A 26956-nucleotide genomic window follows, 5' to 3' on the forward strand; every position below is an offset into this window, starting at 1 on the left:
CGCGCGGACAGGCTCGTTCCAGAGCTAGGACTCACCCGCGTCGATTGGTGGTCGCGGAGCGGCTGGGAGTGGTCCACAGGGACGACGACAACGAGTGGAGCGGCGGCGGCGTGCGGGCGAAAGCATAACCGGAGCTAGGGGCACTAGGGGATGTGGGTGTGCGTGCGTTGGACTCCTGGCAACTCTAGGAGCACGTATGTGGGCTCGGACACAAGCGACAGTAGCGGCGTGTGTGGCGGCGAAGCTAACAGCGGCAGTGGGCTCGGCCATGGCGGGTGCCGTGGCTAGAGGCTATGCGGCAAGGGGAAAACGGAGGGGAAGATGCAGTGCTCACCGAAGAGGCTCACGTACGCCCGGTGAGTGCGTATGAGCAGTAGGGCGTCGACAATTGGCGGAGGAGCGCCGGCAACCATAGGCGAGGAAGAACTCGATCCCCGGGGTTGTGGTGGCGCCGAGCTCGAAACCTTGGTCGGAGAGGGAGTTGAGGAAGCAGGCGGAGCTGGTGGACTCATCGGCGAGGCGCGGGGAGCATGGTGGCCGCGCCTACGACGGATCCATGGCGGCGGGCTCGAGGCGAGATGGGAGAGCGAGGGAGAGAGCGCGCGAGGAAAGGGGAAGTGCGGTTCTAGGGTTTCGGGGAAGGGGCGACGGGGTGCTGTTATCCACCAGGGGACCGGGGGATGGCCGGCGCGTGGCAATCCCGGCCATGGACACGCTCGGGTCGTCCACGAGGCGCGGTGAACAGGAGGAAGACGATGGTGGCTTAGGCGGGCTGGGCCGCACTGTGGCCAGCAAGCCTAAGCGCAATGTGCCACTTCTCTATTTTCCCCCTTTACCTATTGTTTGTATTTCTTTTCTGTTTTCTTTTAGTTTTCTATTTTGTTATAGTTTTGTAAAATACCAAAGTTGTACCTAATTCAGTTTTAATAAACATGCCACTGCCCCAATAGTTTTGGGCAATTAAATAACTTAGTTAATATTTTATTAATTGAAAAAGGCATTTACTTATGTGTCTAAGCTATAATTTTATTTAAGTAAGGGCATTTAAATATTTTTATAAAAAGTTGATTCCTTTACCAATAAGCCTTTGCATTTATTTTTCACATTTTTCACATTTTAGTTTTAATGTTTGAGAACTTTTAGTGTTTGGCTTTAGTTTGAATTTGAATTTGAAGTCCGCTTGAATTAACGCGAGTTTAATTAATGGTAATCATGGTGACATGGCATCATTAGCAGGGAATTACTGTAGCTTAATTATCCGGGCGTCACAATTACCATAGCACAACACGTTCCCACCTACCTAAAAGATGGTGAAAGGATTGAGATGGACCTAGAGAGGGGTTTAATAGGTACAATTACAAAAATTTAATTCTTACTTAGCAATTTTAGGCTATAAAGTGAAATATGAAAGTGAGCCTAACAATTGCAAAGGTGATACAAGAGCTAAGCAATGTAAGCATGATCAACAAGTATATGTGAGAGCAAGCACAATATAATTCAAGTAAATACTTAAGAGACAAATAACCACATGTAGGAAGCTAGGGTTAAGGATAACCGCAACTTCGAGAGACGAGGATGTATGCCGATGTTCACTTCCTTGGAGGGAAGCTATGTCATCGCTTAGAGAGGTGGGTGTTACCTCGAAGGCACACCAACACCACGAAGGCTCACCCTATTCTCTCTTTGAGATATCATCATGAAGGCGATTCTCAATCACTGGTGGTAGACCTTGGGGTGGTCTCCAAACCCTCACAAACTTTCCAGGGGGTAATCACAATGGTTTGATTCCTCACCGAAGAACTCCTACCGCCTAGGAGTCTCCAACCTCCAAGAGTAACAAGATCAAGGGAACCGCTCGAAACTTTCTCAAATCATGAATTCCTTTGGTTGAGAGGAGGGGAGAGGGACAGTCTATAGTTTGATTGGAACAACACTCAAGAATCCTCACAAATGCACTCGGGATGTAGGGTTCGGTGGAAACAAGAGAGTGAGAGAGAAAAGTGTTCTTGGAATCTTTTTGCTGTGTTGGACAACCCTCACTCGACCTGGAAGAAGGATATTTATAGTCATTGCGTAAAAGTGGCCTTTTGATGAGGACATCCCAACCATGGGCAACACACCACCAATCATCAACGGTCCAATCACAAGAAGCCACGCAATGCAAATACATGATCAGGTGAACACTAACTTAAGTATATCATTTGGCCTTGAAAACATGGTTGTGCCTTCACCTCCTTTGTTGTTGGTTGAACTCAGGTGCGATATCGAAGAAGGCCAAACACATTTCAGTCAGCGCAAAACAATGTTTTATGGCGAAAGAACAAAGTTAGGAATTCATGAAGAATGAGTTGTCTGCTGAAGAAACATTATTCTGATTCTGACATAACAATATTTTGTACGAGTTTGCATATTCCAACTTGCGAAAGGTTCCCAGAACTCGAGTTTTTTGCTGAAGGAAACATTGTTCGACTCTAGTGAACAATGTTTGGTCGGGAACTGCCAACCACCTCCAACAAGAGTATTCTAGAAGCTACCTCATTAAGTCTTGAAGCCATTTAGTCAAACAAAGTTGGTTCCCTTCCACACCTAAGCTAGTTCCAGAAGCTAGTTCTCTTTCACACCTATCCAGGGGGGTTGTCCCGATTATAAATAGGCTAGCTCTTCCCTTCGTTGGGCACTTTTGCCATTTCTATCAAAGACCAAAGACATAGACTCCTCCTGAGATTGGAGAGCTCTTGTTACCCTTATTCTCATGATTCCTTGAGAAATTGCTCCTAATTCGTGCTCCACAACTAGATCGTGTTGTGTGGGTTAGAGTCCATGGTTTCCCTTGCGGATTGCACCTATCCCGTGCTCCACGACTTGAGCGTGGTTGTGTGGGGTAGTATTGCAGGTTGTGGATCGGCGAATATTCGGATTGCAAGCTTCGGTGAGCCTCTTCCTCGTCGGGTCATAATCTCTTATTTTCCATTTTTCCGGCTGCTTGCAGCTAGTTATCCCCATCCGTTTATCGATCCTACGCCGTGAAGATCGGACCTCCCCTTGAACACTCTCTTCTCCGAAGACGGGGTCGCATCATCTAGTATTAAGAACAAGGTTTACACAGTAGGATCTGTATCTTTGTTGCTAGATCTATCCTTTTTAGTTTGGTTTTCCCCATCCTAGAGTCCAAAGCCAAAAAGGCACAAAAAAATCCAAGCCTTTGTTTGCTGAGATCTAGTTGTTTGCTTTCCTCTTTGTGTTTGCACCAAGTTCTATCCAGAGTTGCTGCAGTTTTTCTTTGAGTCTTGTTGTTGGATCTATTGTAGAGCAAAAAAAGAGAGAGAAAAAAGAAAGAGCAAAAACAAAAAAGAGAGAAGACAAAGTGTTGAGCAACTATGCAATCATATTCAGTTTGGTGAGAAATTTCAGAAGTTGAAGTGGCAAGTGTTGTAGCTCAAACGTGGTGTAAGGATCTACAAACATTTTCTTGATTATTTGGTTTGCATCGATTGGATCTCAGCACTAGCCCTCCCTTTTAACCCCACCCAGATCCACCTAGAAACCGTCAGGTTCCTTCCTTTCATTGGCCCGTCCACTCCTGATTTGCTACTTCCTCACACCGCCAAGGAATCATTAGAATTTGGGTAAGCAAGAAGGTGAGCTGAGTGTTTTCCACATATTTTTCTTTTACCACTTGTTTCCAAGAGTTAACATGACAGGATCCAACTCGAGTGTACATGGACATCAACATGTGGAAGTTAATCTCCCAAAAACTCGCTCAACACTTGGTGATATGATTGAGGAGAGTATAGTTGCAGCTATGCGAAGGATGTTCGTGAAGGAAATATGCCCTAGAGGCAATAATAAAGTTATTATTTATTTCCTTATATCATGATAAATGTTTATTATTCATGCTAGAATTGTATTAACCGGAAACATAATACATGTGGGAATACATAGACAAACAGAGTGTCACTAGTATGCCTCTACTTGACTAGCTCGTTGATCAAAGATGGTTATGTTTCCTAACCATAGACATGAGTTGTCATTTGATTAACGGGATCACATCATTAGGAGAATGATGTGATTGACTTGACCCATTCCGTTAGCTTAGCACTTGATCGTTTAGTTTGTTGCTATTGCTTTCTTCATGACTTATACATGTTCATATGACTATGAGATTATGCAACTCCCGTTTACCGGAGGAACACTTTGTGTGCTACCAAACGTCACAACGTAACTGGGTGATTATAAAGGTGCTCTACAGGTGTTTCCGAAGGTACTTGTTGGGTTGGCGTATTTCAAGATTAGGATTTGTCACTCCGATTGTCGGAGAGGTATCTCTGGGCCCTCTCGGTAATGCACATCACCTAAGCCTTGCAAGCATTGCAACTAATGAGTTAGTTGCGAGATGATGTATTACGAAACGAGTAAAGAGACTTACCGGTAACGAGATTGAACTAGGTATTGAGATGCCGACGATCGAATCTTGGTCAAGTAACATACCGATGACAAAGGGAACAAAGTATGTTGTTATGCGGTCTGACCGATAAAAGATCTTCGTAGAATATGTGGGAGCCAATATGAGCATCCAGGTTCCGCTATTGGTTATTGACCGGAGACATGTCTCGGTCATGTCTACATTGTTCTCGAACCCGTAGGGTCCGCACGCTTAATGTTACGATGACAGTTTCATTATGAGTTTATATATTTTGATGTACCGAAGTTTGTTCGGAGTTTCGGATGTGATCACGGACATGACGAGGAGTCTCGAAATGGTTGAGACATAAAGATTGATATATTGGAATCCTATGTTTGGACATCGGAAGTGTTCCGGGTGAAATCGGCATTTTACCGGAGTACCGGGAGGTTACCGGAAGCCCCCGGTAACCTAATGGGCCTTAATGGGCCTAGTGGAGGAAGAGGAGAGGAGGCCTAGGGGCTGCCGCATGCCCCTCCCCCCCAAGTCCGAATTGGACAAGGAGGGGGGGCGGCGCCCCCCCTTTCCTTTCTTCCCTCCCCTCCTTCCCCCCCAAGTCCTAATCCAACTAGGGAAAGGGGGGAGTCCTACTCCCGGTAGGAGTAGGACTCCTCCGGCGCGCCTCCTCCTAGGGCCGGCCGCACCCCCCCTTTGCTCCTCTATATACGGAGGCAGGGGGCACCTCTAGACACAGAAGTTGATCCGCGTGATTGTTTTCTTAGCCGTGTGCGGTGCCCCCTTCCACCATACTCCTCGATAATATTATAGCGGTGCTTAGGCGAAGCCCTGCGACGGTAGAACATCAAGATCGTCACCACGCCATCATGCTGACGGAACTCTTCCCCGACACTTTGCTAGATCGGAGTCCGGGGATCGTCATCGAGCTGAACGTGTGCTAAAACTCGGAGGTGCCGTAGTTTCAGTGCTTGATCGGTCGGGCCATGAAGACGTACGACTACATCAACCGCGTTGTCATAACGCTTCCGCTGTCGGTCTACGAGGGTACGTAGATTACACTCTCCCCTCTCGTTGCTATGCATCACCATGATCTTGCGTGTGCATAGGAATTTTTTTGAAATTACCACGTTCCCCAATAGTGGAATCCGAGCCTAGTTTTTATGGGTTGATGTTATGCACGAGTAGAACACAAGTGAGTTGTGGGCGGTATAAGTCATACTGCTTACCAGCATGTCATACTTTGGTTTGGCGGTATTGTTGGATGAAGCGGCCCGGACCGACATTACGCGTACGCTTACGCGAGACTGGTTCTACCGACGTGCTTTGCACACAGGTGGCTGGCGGGTGTCAGTTTCTCCAACTTTAGTTGAACCAAGTGCGGCTACGCCCGGTCCTTGCGAAGGTTAAAACAGCACCAACTTGACAAACTATCGTTGTGGTTTTGATGCGTAGGTAAGAACGGTTCTTGCTCAGCCCATAGCAGCCACGTAAAACTTGCAACAACAAAGTAGAGGACGTCTAACTTGTTTTTGCAGGGCATGTTGTGATGTGATATGGTCAAGACGTGATGAGATATAAGTTGTTGTATGAGATGATCATGTTTTTTTGTAGTTATCGGCAACCGGCAAAAGCCTTATGGTTATCTCTCTGTTGCATAAGATGCAAACGCCAAATAATTGCTTTACTTTATCGCTATGCGATAGCAATAGTTGCAGAGCAATTGTTGGTGAGACAACCATGTGACAACACATTGATATAGATCAAGATGATGGAGATCATGGTGTCATGCCGTTGACGATGGAGATCATGACGACGCTTTGGAGATGGAGATCAAAGGCACAAGATGATGATGGCCGTATCATGTCACATATTTTGATTGCATGTGATGTTTATCTTTTATACATCTTATTTTGCTTAGTTCGACATTAGCTTTATAAGATGATCTCTCACTAATTATCAAGGTACAAGTGTTCTCCCTGAGTATGCACCGTTGCGAAAGTTCTTCGTGCTGAGACACCACGTGATGATCGGGTGTGATAGGCTCTACGTTCAAATACAACGGGTGCAAAACAGTTGCACACGCGGAATACTCAGGTTAAACTTGACGAGCCTAGCATATAACAGATATGGCCTCGGAACACGGAGACCGAAAGGTCGAGCGTGAATCATATAGTAGATATGATCAACATAGTGATGTTCACCATTGAAACTACTCCATCTCACGTGATGATCGGACATGGTTTAGTTGATATGGATCACGTGATCACTTAGAAGATTAGAGGGATGTCTGTCTAAGTGGGAGTTCTTAAGTAATATGATTAATTGAACTTTAATTTATCATGAACTTAGTCCTGGTAGTATTAGCATATCTATGTTGTAGATCAATAGCTCGCGTTGTTGCTTCCCTATGTTATATATATGTTCCTAGAGAAAACTAAGTTGAAAAATGTTAGTAGCAATGATGCAGATTGGATCCGTGATCTAAGGTTTATCCTCATTGCTGCACAGAAGAATTATGTCCTTGTTGCACCGCTAGGTGACAGACCTATTGCAGGAGCAGATGCAGACGTTATGAACATTTGGCTAGCTCAATATGATGACTACTTGATAGTTTAGTGCACCATGCTTAACAGCTTAGAATCGGGACTTCAAAGATGTTTTGAATGTCATGGGCCATATGAGATGTTCCAGGAGTTGAAGTTAATATTTCAAGCAAATACCCGAGTTGAGAGATATGAAGTCTCCAACAAGTTCTATAGCTAAAAAGATGGAGGAGAATAGCTCAAGCAGTGAGCATGTGCTCAAATTGTCTGGGTACTACAATCGCTTGAATCAAGTGGGAGTTAATCTTCCAGATAAAATAGTGATTGACAGAATTCTCTAGTCACCATCACCAAGTTAGTAGAACTTCGTGATGAACTATAATATGCAAGGGATGATGAAAACGATTCCCGAGCTTTTCATGACGATGAAATCGATGAAGGTAGAAATCAAGAAAGAGCATCAAGTGTTGATGATTAACAAGACCACTAGTTTCAAGAAAAGGGCAAAGGGAAAGAAAGGGAACTTCAAGAAGAACGGCAAGCAAGTTGCTGCTCAAGTGAAGAAGCCCAAGTCTGGTCCTAAGCCTGAGACTAAGTGCTTCTACTACAAAGCGACTGGTCACTGGAAGCGGAACTGCCCTAAGTAATTGGCGGATAAGAAGGATGGCAAAGTGAACATAGGTATATTTGATATACATGTTATTGATGTGTACTTTACTAGTGTTTATAGCAACCCCTCAGTATTTGATATTAGTTCAGTTGCTAAGAGTAGTAACTCGAAACGGGAGTTGCAGAATGAACAGAGACTAGTTAAGGGCGAAGTGACGATGTGTGTTGGAAGTGGTTCCAAGATTGATATAATCATCATCGCACACTCCCTATATTTTCGGGATTAGTGTTGAACCTAAATAAGTGTTATTTGGTGTTTGCGTTGAGCATGAATATGATTTGATCATGTTTATTGCAATACGGTTATTCATTTAAGTAAGAGAATAAATTGTTGTTTCTGTTTACATGAATAAAACGTTATATGGTTACACACCCAATGAAAATGGTTCGTTGGATCTCGATCGTACTGATACACATATTCATAATATTGAAACCAAAAGATGCAAATTTAATAATGATAGTGCAACTTATTTGTGGCACTGCCGTTTAGGTCATATTGGTGTAAAGCGCATGAAGAAACTCCATGCTGATGGACTTTTGGAATCACTTGATGCTTGCGAACCATGCCTCATGGGCAAGATGACTAAGACTCCGTTCTTCGGAACAATCGAGCGAGCAACTGACTTATTGGAAATAATACATACTGATGTATGCGGTCCGATGAGTGTTAAGGCTCACGTCAAGTATCGTTATTTTCTGACCTTCACGGATGATTTGAGCAGATATGGGTATATCTACTTGATGAAACACAAGTCTGAAACATTTGAAAAGTTCAAAGAATTTCAGAGTGAAGTGGAGAATCATCATAACAAAATAAAAGTTTCTACGATATGATCGCAGGAGTAAAATATTTGAGTTACGAGTTTGGCCTTCAGTTAAAACAATGTGAAATAGTTTCATTACTCACGCCACCTGGAACACCACAGTGTAATGGTGTGTCCGAACGTTGTAACCATGCTTTATTAGATATGGTGCGATCTATGACGTCTCTTACTGATTTACCGCTATGGTTTTGGGGTTATGCATTAGAGACAGCTACATTCACGTTAAATAGGGCACCATCTAAATCCGTTGAGACGACACCGTATGAACTATGGTTTGGCAAGAAACCTAAGCTGTCGTTTCTTAAAGTTTGAGGTTGCAATGCTTATGTGAAAAAATTTCAACCTAATAAGCTCAAACCCAAATCGGAGAAGTGCGTCTTCATAGGATACCCAAAAGAAAATGTTGGGTACACCTTCTATCACAGATCCGAAGGCAAGATATTCGTTGCTGAGAATGGATCCTTTCTAGAGAAGGATTCTCTCGAAAGAAGTGAGTGGGAGGAAAGTAGAACTTGATGAGGTAGTTGTACCTGCTCCCTTATTGGAAAGTAGTTCATCACAGAAATATGTTCCTATGACTACTACACCAATTAGTGAGGAAGCTAATGATGACGATCATGTAACTTCAGATCAAGTTGCTACCGAACGTCGTAGGTAAACCAGAGTGAGATCTGCACCAGAGTGGTACGGTAATCCTGTTCTGGAGGTCATGTTACTTGACCATGATGAGCCTACGAACTATGAGGAAGCGATGATGAGCCCAGATTCCGCGAAATGGCTTGAGGCTATGAAATCTGAGACGAGATCCATGTATGAGAGCAAAGTATGGACTTTGATTGACTTGCTCATTGATCGGCGAGCCATTGAGATTAAGTGGATCTTCAAGAGAAAGACGGACGCTGATAGTAGTGTTACTATCTACAAAGCTAGAATTGTTGCAAAAAGGTTTTTCGACAAGTTCAAGGTGTTGACTATGATGAGAGATTCTCACTCGTATCTATGCTTAAGTCTGTCCGAATCATGTTAGCAATTGCCACATTTTATGAAATCTGGCAAATGGATAAACAAAACTACATTCCTTAATGGATTTATTAAAGAAGAGTTGTATATGATGCAACAAGAAAGTTTTGTCAATCCTAAAGGTGCTAACAAAATATGCAAGCTCCAGCGATCCATCTATGGACTGGTACAAGCATCTCGGAGTTGGAATATACGCTTTGATAAGTTGATCAAAGCATATAGTTTTATACAGACTTGCGGTGAAGCCTGTATTTACAAGAAAGTGAGTGGGAGCACTACAGTATTTCTGATAAGTATATGTGAATGACATATTGTTGATCCAAGATAATGTAGAATTATTCTGCAAAGCATAAAGGAGTGTTTGAAAGGAGTTTTTTTTATAAAAAGACCTCGGTGAAGTTTCTTACATATTGAGCATCAAGATCTATAGAGATAGATCAAGACGCTTGATAAGTTTTTTCAATGAGTACATACCTTGACAAGATTTTGAAGTAGTTCAAAATGGAACAGTCAAAAAGGAGTTCTTGCTTGTGTTACAAGGTGTGAAGTTGAGTAAGACTTAAAACCCGACCATGGCAGAAGATAGAGAGAGAATGAAAGTCATTCCCTATGCCTCAGCCATAGGTTCTATAAAGTATGTCATGCTGTGTACTAGACCTATTGTATACCCTGCCCTGAGTTTGGCAAGGGAGTACAATAGTGATCTAGGAGTAGATCACTGGACATTGGTCAAAATTATCCTTAGTGGAATAAGGATATGTTTCTCGATTATGGAGGTGACAAAAGGTTCGTCGTAAAGGGTTACGTCGATGCAAGTTTTGACACTGATCCAGATGACTCTAAGTCTCAATCTGGATACATATTGAAAGTGGGAGCAATTAGCTAGAGTAGCTTCGTGCAGAGCATTGCTGACATAGAAATTTGCAAAATACGTACGGATCTGAATGTGGCAGACCCGTTGACTAAACTTCTCTAACAAGCAAAACATGATCACACCTTAGTACTCTTTGGGTGTTAATCACATAGCGATGTGAACTACATTATTGACTCTAGTAAACCCTTTGGGTGTTGGTCACATGTCGATGTGAACTATGGGTGTTAATCACATGGTGATGTGAACTATTGGTATTAAATCACATGGCGATGTGAACTAGATTATTGACTCTAGTGCAAGTGGGAGACTGAGGGAAATATGCCCTAGAGGCAATAATAAAGTTATTATTTATTTCCTTATATCATGATAAATGTTTATTATTCATGCTAGAATTGTATTAACCGGAAACATAATACATGTGTGAATACATAGACAAACAGAGTGTCACTAGTATGCCTCTACTTGACTAGCTCATTGATCAAAGATGGTTATGTTTCCTAACCATAGACATGAGTTGTCATTTGATTAATGGGATCACATCATTAGGAGAATGATGTGATTGACTTGACCCATTCCGTTAGCTTAGCACTTGATCATTTAGTTTGTTGCTATTGCTTTCTTCATGACTTATACATGTTCCTATGACTATGAGATTATGCAACTCCCGTTTACCGGAGGAACACTTTGTGTGCTACCAAACGTCACAACGTAACTGGGTGATTATAAAGGTGCTCTACAGGTGTCTCCGAAGGTACTTGTTGGGTTGGCGTATTTCGAGATTAGGATTTGTCACTCTGATTGTCAGAGAGGTATCTCTGGGCCCTCTCGGTAACGCACATCACCTAAGCCTTGCAAGCATTGCAACTAATGAGTTAGTTGCGAGATGATGTATTACGGAACGAGTAAAGAGACTTACCGGTAACGAGATTGAACTAGGTATTGAGATGCCGACGATCGAATCTCGGGCAAGTAACATACGGATGACAAAAGGAACAAAGTATGTTGTTATGCGGTCTGACCGATAAAAGATCTTCGTAGAATATGTGGGAGCCAATATGAGCATCTAGGTTCCGCTATTGGTTATTTACCGGAGACATGTGTCGGTCATGTCTACATTGTTCTCGAACCCGTAGGGTCCGCACGTTACGATGACAGTTTCATTATGAGTTTATATATTTTGATGTACCGAAGTTTGTTTGGAGTCCTGGATGTGATCACGGACATGACGAGGAGTCTCAAAATGGTCGAGACATAAAGATTGATATATTGGAAGCCTATGTTTGGACATCGGAAGTGTTCCGGGTGAAATCGACATTTTACCGGAGTACCGGGAGGTTACCGGAACCCCCCGGCAACCTAACGGGCCTTAATGGGCCTAGTGGAGGAAGAGGAGAGGAGGCCTAGGGGCTGCCGCGCGCCCCTCCCCCCAAGTCTGAATTGGACAAGGAGGGGAGGGGGCGGCGCCCCCCCTTTCCTTTCTTCCCTCTCCTCCTTCCCCCCAAGTCCTAATCCAACTAGGGAAAGGGGGGAGTCCTACTCCCGGTAGGAGTAGGACTCCTCCGGCGCGCCTCCTCCTAGGGCCGGCCGCACCCCCCCTTTGCTCCTTTATATACGGAGGCAGGGGGCACCTCTAGACACAGAAGTTGATCCGTGTGATCGTTTTCTTAGCCGTGTGCGGTGCCCCCTTCCACCATACTCCTCGATAATATTGTAGCGCTGCTTAGGCGAAGCCCTGCGACGGTAGAACATCAAGATTGTCACCACGCCGTCGTGCTGACGGAACTCTTACCCGACACTTTGCTGGATCGGAGTCCGGGGATCGTCATCGAGCTGAACGTGTGCTACAACTCGGAGGTGCCGTAGTTTCGGTGCTTGATCTGTCGGGCCGTGAAGACGTACGACTACATCAACCGCGTTGTCATAACGCTTCCGCTGTCGGTCTACGAGGGTACGTAGATTATGCTCTCCCCTCTCGTTGCTATGCATCACCATGATCTTGCGTGTGCGTAGGAATTTTTTTGAAATTACCACGTTCCCCAATAGTTCGGTGGTCGTCTTCCTATTGCGGGTAATGGGGATCAACATCAACACAGCCCCGCTGCCTCGTTGGCCACCGACAACCGACAACAGCAAGGAAACAATGATCACCATGTTGGTCGTGGAAGAGCTGCAAGAGGTGCTGCACACGACGCCCCTGCTGTTGGTGCTGAACGGAGGCATGGCGACTTTGCTGCCCCCCTGTGAGGGTGGGCTGCATGGAGGGGAAGCTCGCGGGCGAGGCCATGACCCCCGCGGGTTTGCTGCTGATCACCGGCGACGAGGGACACATGATGATGATGCCATCTTCCTTGAAGATCTCTCCAAGCATGGTGACGAAGATGAAGGCATGGGGGACTATGAACCCTACTCCCCGCCTCATCGTGGTGCTGTTTTTGGTCGCAATGGTCATCATTATGACCGTCGTGATCAGGATGACTGTGACAACCAAGCGAGAGTGAAGCTACATGTGCCATCATTCACGGGAAAAGAGGACCCGGATGCATATATTGAGTGGGAAGAGAAGTGTGACTAAATCTTTCGCATCCATGGTTTTTCTGAAGCCAAGAGAGTTGATCTTGCTGTTATGGAGTTCTCTGGTTATGCTCTTACATGGTGGAATCAGCTGCAAGACGATCGGTTGATGTCAGGCAATAATCATATCCGCAGCTGGACCTTGATGAAGGAAGTCATGAGGTGCCGTTTTGTTCCATCATACTATGAGAGGCAATTGTACAAGCGGTTGCAGGGGCTCACTCAAGGTTCCCGCACTGTTGAGGAGTACTATAAAGAGATGGAGGTGCTGCTGATTCGGACAAGAACCCATGAAAATGATGAGGCGGAAATGGCAAGATTTTTACATGGGCTGAATGATGAAATATCAGATTTTGTGGAGATGTTTCCTTATGACACAATACAAGATTTGGTACATCAAGCTATAAGAGTTGAGAAGAAGAATATGCGTAATGGTCGTACTTGTGGTTTCCAAGGCTGCACCACCACACGCTCATGGCAGCGAACACAACATCCATATGGTTCTCAGTTTGAGGGTGCACCACCTAGGCACCCACATGCCTCGACGGCTTCCTCACCTGCTATTCGCAATCAAGATAAGAGGCCATCAGCTATAGCAGGAGTATCCTCTGCTCCACCTCTAGAAAAGAGTTCTACACGCAACAGCGACATTCAATGCCACAAATGCGAAGGAAGAGGTCATATTTCTTCGGAATGTCCCAGCAAAAGAACTATGATCCTCAATGAACAAGGTGGATGGGAGTCTGATAGTGACCATGGAGGTGGCAATTATGAAGTGGAAGAGGAGCAAGGTTGGGAAGTAGGAGGAACTATTTTATCTCGTGAGGGACTTGATGGAGAAGCTTTGGTTGTATGTCGTTCACTTAACGCCCAAGTTGTGGAGGAGACAAAGGGGCAGCGACATAATCTTTTCCACACACGTTGCCTTATCAACTCAAAGATATGTCGAGTGATTGTTGATAGTGGCAGCTGTAGCAATATTGCAAGCACGGAGATGGTCGAGAAGCTTCAATTGCAAACAAAACGTCACCCACATCCATACCGCATGCAATGGCTGAATGATTGTGACGCAATTAAGGTGATTAGCAGCGTGCGAATACCAATTTCAGTAGGGACATATCAAGATGATGTTGAGTGTGATGTGGTGCCGATGGACACTTGTCACTTGCTTCTTGGACGATCGTGGTTGCATGACCGTGATGTGCAAATCAGCGGGCGTGCGAATCGCTTATGTTTTGTCCATAGAGGAGAAAAGTTCAATTGGCTGCCCATGACACCTGAGGAAGTCTATCTTGATGAGATGAAAAGAAAAGGAAACAAAAAGGGAGAGAGTGATCATACACAACGAGTGAGCCACCAACATAGTGAGGGAGTGTTTCCACAACCAAAAGCTCCACAGCCTAATATGACCAAGCCCCGGGAAAAAGAGGGATTAGTTATGACAGCTAAGAAAAGGGATATGCGGGAATTGAGGGAACCTAATACTCCATTGTTTGTACTCATGTACAAGGAAACTTTATTGGCTGCTAACGACTTACCCTCAACTCTTCCTAGTGTTGTTCTTGATCTTTTGCAGGAGTATGAGGATGTGTTTCCCAAGGAGGTACCACCTGGTTTGCCACCGAAGCGGGGCATTGAGCACCAGATCGACTTGGTTCCGGGCGCCCCACTACCAAACCGGCCACCATATCGAGCAAACCCAGAGGATACGAAGGAAATTCAGAGGCAAGTAGAAGATCTTCTTAATAGAGGGTATGTAAGGGAAAGTCTTTCTCCTTGTGCTGTTCCCATACTTTTAGTTCCAAAGAAAGATGGTACCATGCGCATGTGCACTGATTGTAGATCCGTTAACAACATAACTGTGAGATATCGGCACCCTATTCCTAGGCTCGATGACATGCTTGATGAACTTTGTGGCTCCGCCATATTTTCCAAAATTGATTTACGAAGTGGTTACCACCAAATAAGAATGAAAGAGGGTGAGGAATGGAAAACTGCATTTAAGACAAAATTTGGCTTGTATGAATGGTTGGTTATGCCCTTTGGATTAACAAATGCACCTAGTACTTTCATGAGATTGATGAATCATGTGCTTAGATCCTTCATTGGCAAGTTTGTCGTGGTTTACTTTGATGACATATTGATTTATAGCAAAACTTTGGAGGATCATGTTGTACATATAAAATGTGTGCTTGCTGTCCTACGGGAGGAAAAGTTGTATGCTAACGTGGAAAAGTGCACATTTTGCACAAACAAGGTTGTGTTTCTTGGCTTTGTTGTTTCAGCAAAAGGTGTGGAGGTCGACGAAGAGAAGATCAAGGCTACTCATGAGTGGATGCCTCCACAAAATGTGAGCCAAGTACGTAGCTTCCTCAGACTTGCAGGTTTCTACCGCCGGTTCATGAAGGATTTCAGCACCATTGCTGCACCAATGAATGAGTTAACGAAGAAAGACACTCATCCAATGGGGTGATGCCCAAGACAAGTCCTTCCAAGAATTGAAGATGAGATTGACATCAGCCCCATTGCTTTCACTTCCTGATTTTGGTAAGACATTTGAGATTGAATGTGATGCAAGTGGTGCTGGCATTGGTGGAGTAATAATGCAAGAAGGTAAACCCATCGTCTATTTTAGTGAGAAGCTTAATGGTCCAACTCTTAATTATTCTGTATATGATAAAGAATTGTATGCACTTGTTCAATCTTTGGAAACATGGCAGCATTACTTGTGGCCAAAAGAGTTTGTAATACATTCTGACCATGAATCTTTAAAACATCTAAAGGGCCAACTGAAATTGAACCATAGACATGCAAAATGGAGTGAGTTCATAGAGTCTTTTCCTTATATTGTCAAGTACAAGAAAGGAAAGGATAACGTTGTTGCCTACGCATTGTCTAGATGTCACATTTTACTTTCCCAACTTGATGTTAAAATCCTTGGTTTACAAAGCATCAAAGAATTGTATGCTAACGACTCATACTTTTCTAAACCATTTTCAAAGTGCAACAAGGGAAAGGGATGGGAGAAGTTTCACTTGCATGATGGATTTCTATTTCGAGCTAACAAATTGTGCATCCCAGAATGTTCTGTTCATTTGTTGCTCTTGCAGGAGGCTCACGCTGGTGGCCTCATGGGACATTTTGGAGCCAACAAAACCGAAAGTGTGCTCGTTGATCACTTCTTTTGGCTGCGCATGAGACGTGACGTGGAACGCTACGTGATGAGATGCGAGATTTGTCACAAAGCTAAGTCCCGCTTGAATCCTCATGGTTTATATACTCCTCTATCTATTCCGAATACTCCGTGGGAAGATATTTCTACAGATTTTGTTCTTGGTTTACCACGGACTAAGAGGGGGAGTGACTCGGTGTTTGTGGTAGTTGATCGTTTTAGCAAAATGGCACATTTTACCCCTTGTCATAAGAGCGATGATGCTTCACACATTGCTGATCTATTTTTCAGGGAAGTTATGCGGCTACATGGAGTACCACGCACGATTGTGTTAGACCATGACACCAAATTTCTAAGCTACTTTTGGAAGACCTTGTGGGGAAAACTTGGCACCAAGCTCCTATTTTCCACGACATGCCACCCAAAAACTAATGGACAGACTGAAGTTGTCAACCGAACGTTGTCCATGATGCTACGAGTAGTCCTCAAGAAGAATTTGAAGATGTGGGAAGAGTGCCTACCTCATGTGGAGTTCGCGTATAACAGGGTTGTACATTCGACCACTAAATTTTGCCCATTTGAACTTGTTTATGGATTCAAACCTACTGCTCCCATCGATCTTTTGCCTTTGCCACTGCAGGAACGAACCAGCCTTGATGCAAGTAAGCGTGCTAATTTCGTCAAGAAACTTGATGCCCAAGCAAAGGAGAACATTGAGAAAATGACTGAACAATATACGAAGCGGGTAAACAAGACCATGAAGAAGCTGGTGTTCGAGCAAGGCGATTTGGTATGGGTACACCTTCAGAAGGACCGTTTTCCTGAGCAACACAAGTGAAAATTACACCCACGTGGTGATGGACCATTTGCGGTGCTCGAAAGGATCAACGACAATGCTTACAAGATCGATCTTCCAGAAGAATATGGTGTTAGCCGAACCTTCATTGTTTCCGATCTTTCCCCATACTTTGGGCCTTTAGAGTCGAGGACGACTCCTTCTCAAGAGTGGGAGGATGATGAGGACATCCCAACCATGGGCAACACACCACCAATCATCAACGGTCCAATCACAAGAAGCCGCGCAATGCAAATACATGGTCAGGTGAACGCTAACTTAAGTATATCATTTGACCTTGAAAACATGGTTGTGCCTTCTCCTCCTTTGTTGTTGGTTGAATCAGGTGCGATATCGAATAAGGCCAAACACATTTCAGTCCATGCAAAACAATGTTTTATGGCGAAGGAACAAAGTTAGGAATTCATGAAGAATGAGTTGTCTGCTGAAGAAACATTGTTCTGATTCTGACAAAACAATGTTTTGTACGAGTTTGCATATTCGAACTTGCGGAAGGTTCCCAGAACTCGAGTTTGCTGCTGAAGGAAACATTGTTCGACTCTAGTGAACAATGTTTGGTCAGGAACTGCCAACCACCTCCAACGAGAGTATTCTAGAAGCTACCTCATTAAGTCTTGAAGCCATTTAGTCAAACAAAGCTAGTTCCCTTCCACACCTAAGCTAGTTCTCTTTCACACCTATACATGGGGGTTGTCCCGATTATAAATAGGCTAGCTCTTCCCTTCGTTGGGCACTTTTGCCATTTCTATCAAAGACCAAAGACATAGACTCCTCCTGAGATTGGAGAGCTCTTGTTACCCTTATTCTCGTGATTCCTTGAGAAATTGCTCCTAATTCGTGCTCCATGACTAGATCGTGTTGTGTGGGTTAGAGTTCGTGGTTTCCCTTGCGGATTGCACCTATCCCGTGCTCCACGACTTGAGCGTGGTTGTGTGGGGTAGTATTGCGGGTTGTGGATCGGCGAATGTTCGGATTGCAAGGTTTGGTGAGCCTCCTCCTCGTCGGGTCATAATCTCTTATTTTCCATTTTCCGGCTACTTGCAGCTAGTTATCCCCATCTGTTTATCGATCCTATGCCGTGAAGATCGGACCTCCCCTTGAACACCCTCTTCTCCGAAGACGGGGTCGCAGCACCTTTGGAGGTCACTTAAGCTGGGCAGACGCTGATAACCACAAGTATAGGGGATCGCAACAGCTTTCAATGGTAGAGTATTCAACCCAAATTTATTGATTCGACACAAGGGGAGCCAAAGAATATTCTCAAGTATTAGCAACTGAGTTGTCAATTCAACCACACCTGGAAACTTAGTATCTACAGCAAAGTGTTTAGTAGCAAAGTAATATGATAGTGGTGGTAGCGGCAACAAAAGTAAAGACAACAAAAGTAATGTTTTTGGTATTTTGTAGTGATTGTAACAGTAGCAGCGGGAAAGTAAATAAGCAAGAACCAGTATATGGAAAAACCATAGGCACCGGATCAGTGATAGATAATTATGCCGGATGCAGTTCATCATGTAACAGTCATAACATAGGGTGACACAGAACTAGCTCCAATTCATCAATGTAATGTAGGCATGTATTCCGTATATAGTCATACGTGCTTATGGAAAAGAACTTGCATGACATCTTTTGTCCTACCCTCCCGTGGCAGCGGGGTCCTATTGGAAACTTAGGGATATTAAGGCCTCCTTTTAATAGAGAACCGGAACAAAGCATTAGCACATAGTGAATACATGAACTCCTCAAACCACGGTCATCACCGGGAGTGGTCCCGATTATTGTCACTTCAGGGTTGTCGGATCATAACACATAGTAGGTGACTATAGACTTGCAAGATAGGATCAAGAACTCACATATATTCATGAAAAAATAATAGGTTCAGATCTGAAATCATGGCACTCGGGCCCTAGTGACAAGCATTAACCATAGCAAAGTCATAGCAACATCAATCTCAGAACATAATGGATACTATGGATCAAACCCTAACAAAACTAACTCGATTACATGATAAATCTCATCCAACCCATCACCGTCCAGCAAGCCTACGATGGAACTACTCACGCACGGCGGTGAGCATCATGAAATTGGTGATGGAGGATGGTTGATGATGACGACGGCGACGAATCCCCCTCTCCGGAGCCCCGAACGGACTCCAGATCAGCCCTCCCGAGAGGTTTTAGGGCTTGGCGGCGGCTCCGTATCGCAAATATATAGAGTTAGAGTTGGCGTCGGAGGGTTTCCAGGGGGCCCACGAGGTAGGGGGTGCGCCCTAATGGGGGCGCCTCCACCCTCGTGAGAAGGGTGTGGGCCCCCTGGTCTTCATCTTTGGCGAGGATTTTTTTTCTAAGACCTCCCGTGGAGTTTCAGGTAATTCCGAGAATATTTGTTTTCCACACATAAAACAACACCATGGCAATTCTGCTGAAAACAACGTTAGTCCAGGTTAGTTCCATTCAAATCATACAAGTTAGAGTCCAAAACAAGGGCAAAAGTGTTTGGAAAAGTAGATACGACGGAGACGTATCAGATGCCACATGTCTGAAATATACTGGACATCCAACCAAAAAGAAGGAAAGTCATAGCAACATCAATCTCAGAACATAATGGATACTAGGGATCAAACCCTGACAAAACTAACTCGATTACATGATAAATCTCATCCAACCCATCACCGTCCAGCAAGCCTATGATGGAATTACTCACGCACGGCGGTGAGCATCATGAAATTGGTGATGGAGGATGGTTGATGATGACGAAGGCGATGAATCCCCCTCTACGGAGCCCCGAACGGACTCCAGATCAGCCCTCCCGAGAGGTTTTAGGGCTTGGTGGCGGCTCCGTATCGTAAAATGCGATGATTTCTTCTCCCTGATTTTTTTCTCTCCGAAAGCAAATATATAGAGTTGGAGTTGGCGTCGGAGGGTTTCCAGGGGGCCCACGAGGTAGGGGGCGCGCCCTGGGGGGGGGGGGCGCCCCCCACCCTCGTGAGAAGGGTGTGGGCCCCCTGGTCTTCATCTTTGGCGAGGATTTTTTATTATTTTTTTCTAAGACCTCTCGTGGAGTTTCAGGTCATTCTGAGAATATTAGTTTTCTGCACATAAAACAACACCATGGCAATTCTGCTGAAAACAGCGTTAGTCCGGGTTAGTTCCATTCAAATCATACAAGTTAGAGTCCAAAACAAGGGCAAAAGTGTTTGGAAAAGTAGATACGACGGAGACGTATCAACTCTCCCAAACTTAAACCCTTGCTTGTCCTCAAGCAATTCAGTTGACAAACTGAAAGAAAGAAAAAAAAACTTTTACAAACTCTGTTTGTTGTTGTTGTAACTATGTCAAGCCAGCATTCAAGTTTTCAGCATAGATCATAACTAACCACATTTGCAATAATTCTCAGGTCTCATAATTACTCATATCAATAGCATAATCAACTAGGAAGTCATAATAATAAATCTCGGATGACAACACTTTCTCAAAACAATCATAATATGATATAACAAGATGGTATCTCGCTAGCCCTTTTTGAGACCGCAAAACATAAATGCAGAGCACCTTTAAAGATCAAGGACTGACTAGACATTGTAATTCATGGTAAAAGAGATCCAATCACGGTCACACCCAACATAAATTAATAGTGGTGAATGCAAATGACAGTTGTGCTCTCCAGCTAGTGCTTTTTAAATAAGAGGGTGATGACTCAACATAAAAGTAAATGGATAGGCCCTTCGCAGAGGGAAGCAGGGATTTGTAGAGGTGCCAGAGCTCGGTTTTGAAATAGAGATAAATTGTATTTTGAGCGATATACTTTCATTGTTAACGTAACAACTAAGAGATGACGATATCTTCCATGCTAAACATATTATAGGCGGTTCCCAAACAGAATGGTAAAGTTATACTCCCCCTCCACCAACAAACATCAATCCATGGCTTGCTCGAAACAACGAGTGCCTCCAACATACATCAGGTCCCAGGGGGAGTTTTGTTTGCAATTAATTTTGATTTAGTTTGCATAAAGCATGGGACTGGGCATCCCGGTGACCAGCCATTTTCTCGCGAGTGAGGAGCGGAGTCCACTCCTCTTGAGAATAACCCGCCTAACACAAAAGATAATGACAGCCTTGGTTGATACATGAGATATTCAAGTATACAAAACATAATGTTTATTTGAAGGTTTAGAGTTTGGCACATACAAATTTACTTGGAACGACAGGTAGATACCGCATATAGGAAGGTATAGTGGACTCATCTGGAATAACTTTGGGGTTTAAGGGATTGGATGCACAAGCAGTATTCCCGCTTAGTACAAGTGAAGGCTAGCAAAAGACTGGGAAGCGACCAACTAGAGAGCGACAACAACCATGTACATGCATTAAAATTAATAAACATTGGATGCAAGCATGAGTAGGATATAATCCACCATGAACATAAATATTGTGAAGGCTATGTTGATTTGTTTCAACTACATGCGTGAACATGTGCCAAGTTAAGTCACTTAAATCATTCAAAGGAGGATACCACCCCATCGTACCACATCATAACCATCTTAATAGCATGTTGGCACACAAGGTAAATCATCATAACTCATAGCTAATCAAGCATGGCACAAGCAACTACGATCTCTAATTTTCATTGCAAACATGTTTATTCATAATAAGCTGAATCAAGAACGCGGGACTCATCATATTTACCAAAACAAAAAGAGGTCGAGTTCATACCAGCTTTTCTCATCTCAGTCAGTCCATCATATATCATCATAATTGCCTTTCACTTGCATGACCGAATGGTGTGAATAATAATAAGAGTGTGCGTGCATTAGACTAAGCTGGAATATGCGAGCATTCAATAAACAGGAGAAGACAAGGCAATATGGGCTCTTTGGTTAATTCAACAATAATGCATATAAGAGCCACTACAACAATTTAATTATGGTCTTCTCCTACTGACCCCCAAAGAAAAGAAAAAGAAATAAAACTATTTACACGGGAAAGCTCCCAACAAGCAGAAGAAGAACATGAAATATTTTTGGGTTTTCTTTTTAATTACTACTACAAGCATGGAAAGTAAATTAATTAAAAGCTACAGCTATTTTTTTAATTTTTCTTAAGGTTTAACAAACACACAAGAAGAAAGCAGGTAAAAGAAAATAAACTAGCATGGATAATATAGTGAAAAAGTATGAGCACCGACATCTAGCAATGAGTGTGTGTGAACATAAATGTAATGTCCGTGAGAAATACGTACTCCCCCAAGCTTAGGCTTTTGGCCTAAGTTGGTCTATGGCCACGGCTGGCCTGGCGGATATCCATAATAATAGTGGTTGGGGTCGTACTGTGATGAGGAAGAAGAAGGCTCCGATTGCCACTGGCTGGCAATCATCTCCAGATCCCATTGATAGTTGGACTGCCGTGAAGGATCAAATTGTGGTTCCGGTTCTAGCTCTGCAGGGTTCCGGTAGGCATGAATAGCCGTCAATGGAACAAGGTACGTGCCTGCAGTCAAATCAAACAAAGAAGGAGCAGGCAAGGTAATAGTCTTAGGATGATGTTTATTAAAGAACAATTGATATTTAAGCTCTCCTGCCCTATTCTTAACAATAAAATCATGTGCTACCATACTTTTATGATCTAGATAAACACGGGGCATCACCTTTTCTTCCTTCTCAGCATGCCTAATAGGTATGTTAAAATGTGCGGCTAGGCGTGTAGCATAAATGCCTCCAAAGATGGGGCCCTTAGTACGGTTCATATTTAACCGTCTAGCAATAATACCGCCCATACTAAAAGTGTTATCACTGTATAAACCTTGGAGTAGAATAATTAAATCAGGGATACTAAGGTTTCCACAGTTTTCGCGTCCAATTAAACAACGACTAGCAAATAATGCAAAGTAACGTAAAACAGGAAAATGTATGCTAGTGATTCGTGCATCGAAAACCTTCCTGGTTTCTCCTACAGTGATATTATTAATAAATCCCTCCACATCATCATGATGTGGTTCTTCTGTCTTGCCCTCAAAAGGGACTAAACAAATCCGACAGAAATTATAAAGTGACATCTCCTTATGCTCATCATATAAATGAAACTCCACCGTGGGTGGTGAGTTCCTAGAATGAAATTGAAAGTTTTGCACAAAGGTATTTGTGAGTAAGAGATACTGATCACATTGGTCGTGGAGGAAAGCGGTGAGGCCTGCATTGTGAGCCAATTCATGAAAATCTTCATAGATACCGACTGCTCTCAAGAAATCTTCGGAAGGCCATTCACACGCCCGAATCTCCGCGGTGCCAGGCAGATTATACTTAGGCTTTGGTGCCTTTTCCTTTGAGCTTTGGCTCGATGAGCCCCTCAAGAATCTCCTCATTATATTCTGAAAAATTCTGAAATTTTTAGTAACTTCAAACAAAAGTAAACCAACTTCAATAAAATTGATAGCAACTACTCTTACAGGTGCTTAGAGCCTATATCAAGCATTAGAACTACTTGGAACCATATAAATTTGACATGCAAGCTCAAGAACATGGTCACCTATGCAGCATAAATTTGCAATGAATTAAGCACTAGAACAAAAACTAATTGGACCAATGGAGGAGTCACATACCAAGGAACAATCTCCCCAAGCAGTTTTGCGAGAGGTGCTTTGAGCAAGGAGATCGAAAATCACAGCAAAAGTGGCTGGAACTCGTGCTTGAGTTGGTTTTTCGGGTTTGTGTGAGACAGAGGAAGAACATGGGTGCTGGGATAAGTGGAGGAGGGCCACCGTAGGCCCATGAGGCAGGGGGCGCGCCCTATAGGGGGGCGCCCAGCACCCTCGTGGCCAGGTGGCAGCTCCTCCCGCGGTAATTTTTGCATAGTAAATCCTCAAATATTCCCGAAAAAATCATATTAAATTGGCATGTCATTCTGAGGACTTTTATTTTTGGTATATTTTTATATTGCACGGATAATCAGATAACAGACAGGAAAATATCTATTTTTATTTTATTTCTACTAATTAACAGAAAGTATAGAGAGGGTGCAGAAGTTTGTGCTTCTAGTTTCATCCATCTCATGCTCATCAAAAAGAAACCACTAACAAGGTTGATCAAGTCTTGTTAACAAACTCATTCCGATAATCATGAAACCGGAGAAATTTCGAATAACACTAAGTTACCTCAATGGGGATATGCACTTCCCCTATAATAAGTATATCATATTTCTTCTTGACAGTAGGAAGAGGAAATTCAAAACCTCCAAATATAATCGATGGAATTTTTCCAATGGAGTTGATACTATGAACTTGAGGTTGTTTCCTCGGAAAGTGTACCGTATGCTCATTGCCAATGAAAAGTGACATTGCCTTTGTTGCAATCAATAACAGCCCCTGCAGTATTAAGAAAAGGTCTTCCAAGAATAATAGACATACTATCATCCTCGGGAATATCAAGTATAACAAAGTCCGTTAAAATAGTAACATTTGCAAGAACAACAAGCACATCCTCACAAATACTGACAGGTATAGCAGTTGATTTATCAGCCATTTGCAAAGATATTTCGGTAGGTGTCAGCTTATTCAAGTCAAGTCTACGATATAATGAGAGAGGCATAACACTAACACCGGCTCCAAGATCACATAAAGCAGTTTTAATATAATTTCTTTTAATGGAGCAAGGTATAGTAGGTACTCCGGGATCTCCAGATTTCTTTGGTATTCCACCCTTAAAAGTATAATTAGCAAGCATGGTGGAAATCTCAGCTTCTGGTATCTTTCTTTTATTAGTAATGATATCCTTCATATATTTAGCATAAGGATTTGTTTTGAGCACATCAGTTAATCGCATACGCAAAAAGATAGGCCTACTCATTTCAGCAAAGCGCTCAAAATCCTCATCATCCTTTTTCTTGGTTGGTTTTGGAGGAAAAGTCATGGGTTTCTGAACCCAAGGCTCTCTTTCTTTACCATGTTTCCTAGCAACAAAGTCGCTTTTATCATAATGTTGATTCTTTGATTGTGGGTTATCAAGATCAACAGCAGGTTCAATTTCTACATCATTGTCATTACTAGGTTGAGCATCATCATGAACATCATTATTAACATTTTCACTAGGTTCATGTTCATTACCAGATTGTGTTTCAGCATCAGACATAGATATATCATTTGGATTATCAGGTGGTTCAGCAATAGGTTCACTAGAAGTTTGCACAGTTCTATCATTTTTCTTTTTCTTCTTTTTAGAAGAACTAGGAACATCAATATTATTTCTCTGAGAACCATAGAAGCATGTTTGCTAACAAGTTTAAGTTCATCTTTAATATCAGCCATATAATCACCCAAGCGTCTAATCATATAAGCATTTTCTTTTAATTGTCTACCAAAATAAGCATTGAAGTCATCTTGCTTATACATAAAGTTATCAAACTCATCCAAGCAATGACTAGTAATTTTAGTAGGAGGAACTTCAGCTTTATCATATCTATAGAGAGAATTTACCTTTACTACCTGTGTCAGGATATCGGGGTCAGGAGGTTCTTCAATAAATAAATAATTGAGATCATAAGTTTCTTCAACAGGCGCTAAATTAAAACCATGTATTTCTTCAATAGGAGGTAAATTCTTAACGTCTTCAGCTTTAATACCTTTCTCTTTCATAGATTTCTTTGCCTCTGGCATATCTTCGGGACTGAGAAATAGAACACCTCTCTTCTTCGGAGTTGGTTTAAGAATAGGCTCAGTAATTGGAGCAGGAGCTGGCTCAGGAGGTGCCCAATTATTTTCATTTGTCAACATATTATTCAATAGAATTTCAGCTTCATCTGGTGTTCTTTCCCTGAAAAGAGAACCAGCACAACTATCCAGGTAATCTCTGGAAGCATCGGTAAGTCCATTATAAAAGATATCAAGTATTTTGGGTTTCTTAAGAGGATGATCAGGCAAAGCATTAAATAACTTGAGAAGCCTCCCGAAAGCTTGTGGGAGACTCTCTTCTTTAATTTGCACGAAGTTGTATATTTCCCTCAAAGCAGCTTGTTTCTTATGAGCAGGGAAATATTTAGCAGAGAAGTAATAAATCATATCCTGGGGACTACGCACACAACCAGGATCAAGAGAATTAAACCATATCTTAGCATCACCCTTTAATGAGAACGGAAATATTTTGAGTAAATAGAGGTAACGTGATCTCTCGTCATTAGTGAACAAGGCAACTATATCATTTAACTTAGTAAGATGTGCCACAATTGTTTTAGATTCATAGCCATAAAACGGATCAGATTCAACCAAAGTAATTATATCAGGATCAACAGAGAATTCATAATCTTTATCAGGAACACATATAGGTGAAGTAGCAAAAGCAGGGTCGGGTCTCATTTTATCTCTAAGTGATTCTTTGTTCCATTTAATTAATAACCTCTTAAGCTCATATCTATCTTTGCAAGCAAAAATAGTGGCAGAAGATTCCCTATCAAAAATATAGCCCTCAGGGATAACAGGCATATTTTCATCATCACTATCATCATCGTATTCAGATTCAATAATTTCTTTTTCTCTAGCCCTAACAATTTGTTCATCAAGAAATTCACCAAGGGGCACAGTAGTATCAGACATAGAAGCAGTTTCATCATAAGTATCATGCATAGCAAAAGTGGCATCATCAATAACATGCGACATATCAGAACGAATAGCAGAAGCAGGTGTATGTGTCGCAAACTTACTCATAACAGAAGGTGAATCAAGTGCAGAGCTAGATGGCAGTTCCTTACCTCCCCTCGTAGTTGAGAGATAGATCTTGGTTTTTGGATCTCTCGAGTTCTTCATAATGATAAGCAGATATAAATCCCAAGTGACTCAAAGAATAGAGCTATGCTCCCCGGCAACGGTGCCCAAAATTTGTCTTGATAACCCACAAGTATAGGGGATCGCAACAGCTTTCAAGGGTAGAGTATTCAACCCAAATTTATTGATTCGACACAAGGGGAGCCAAAGAATATTCTCAAGTATTAGCAGCTGAGTTGTCAATTCAACAACACCTGGAAA

The 26956-nt window shown here is 42.9% G+C and overlaps 1 pseudogene; it reads left to right on the plus strand.

Annotated features, from left to right (window-relative positions):
• The first annotated feature begins 12421 nt into the window (after positions 1-12421).
• On the plus strand, positions 12422-17348 carry LOC119315973 (annotated as a pseudogene).
• Positions 17349-26956: the final 9608 nt, after the last annotated feature.

The sequence above is a fragment of the Triticum dicoccoides genome, chromosome 6A, assembly GCF_002162155.2.
Source record: "Triticum dicoccoides isolate Atlit2015 ecotype Zavitan chromosome 6A, WEW_v2.0, whole genome shotgun sequence".
NCBI lineage: Eukaryota > Viridiplantae > Streptophyta > Magnoliopsida > Poales > Poaceae > Triticum > Triticum dicoccoides.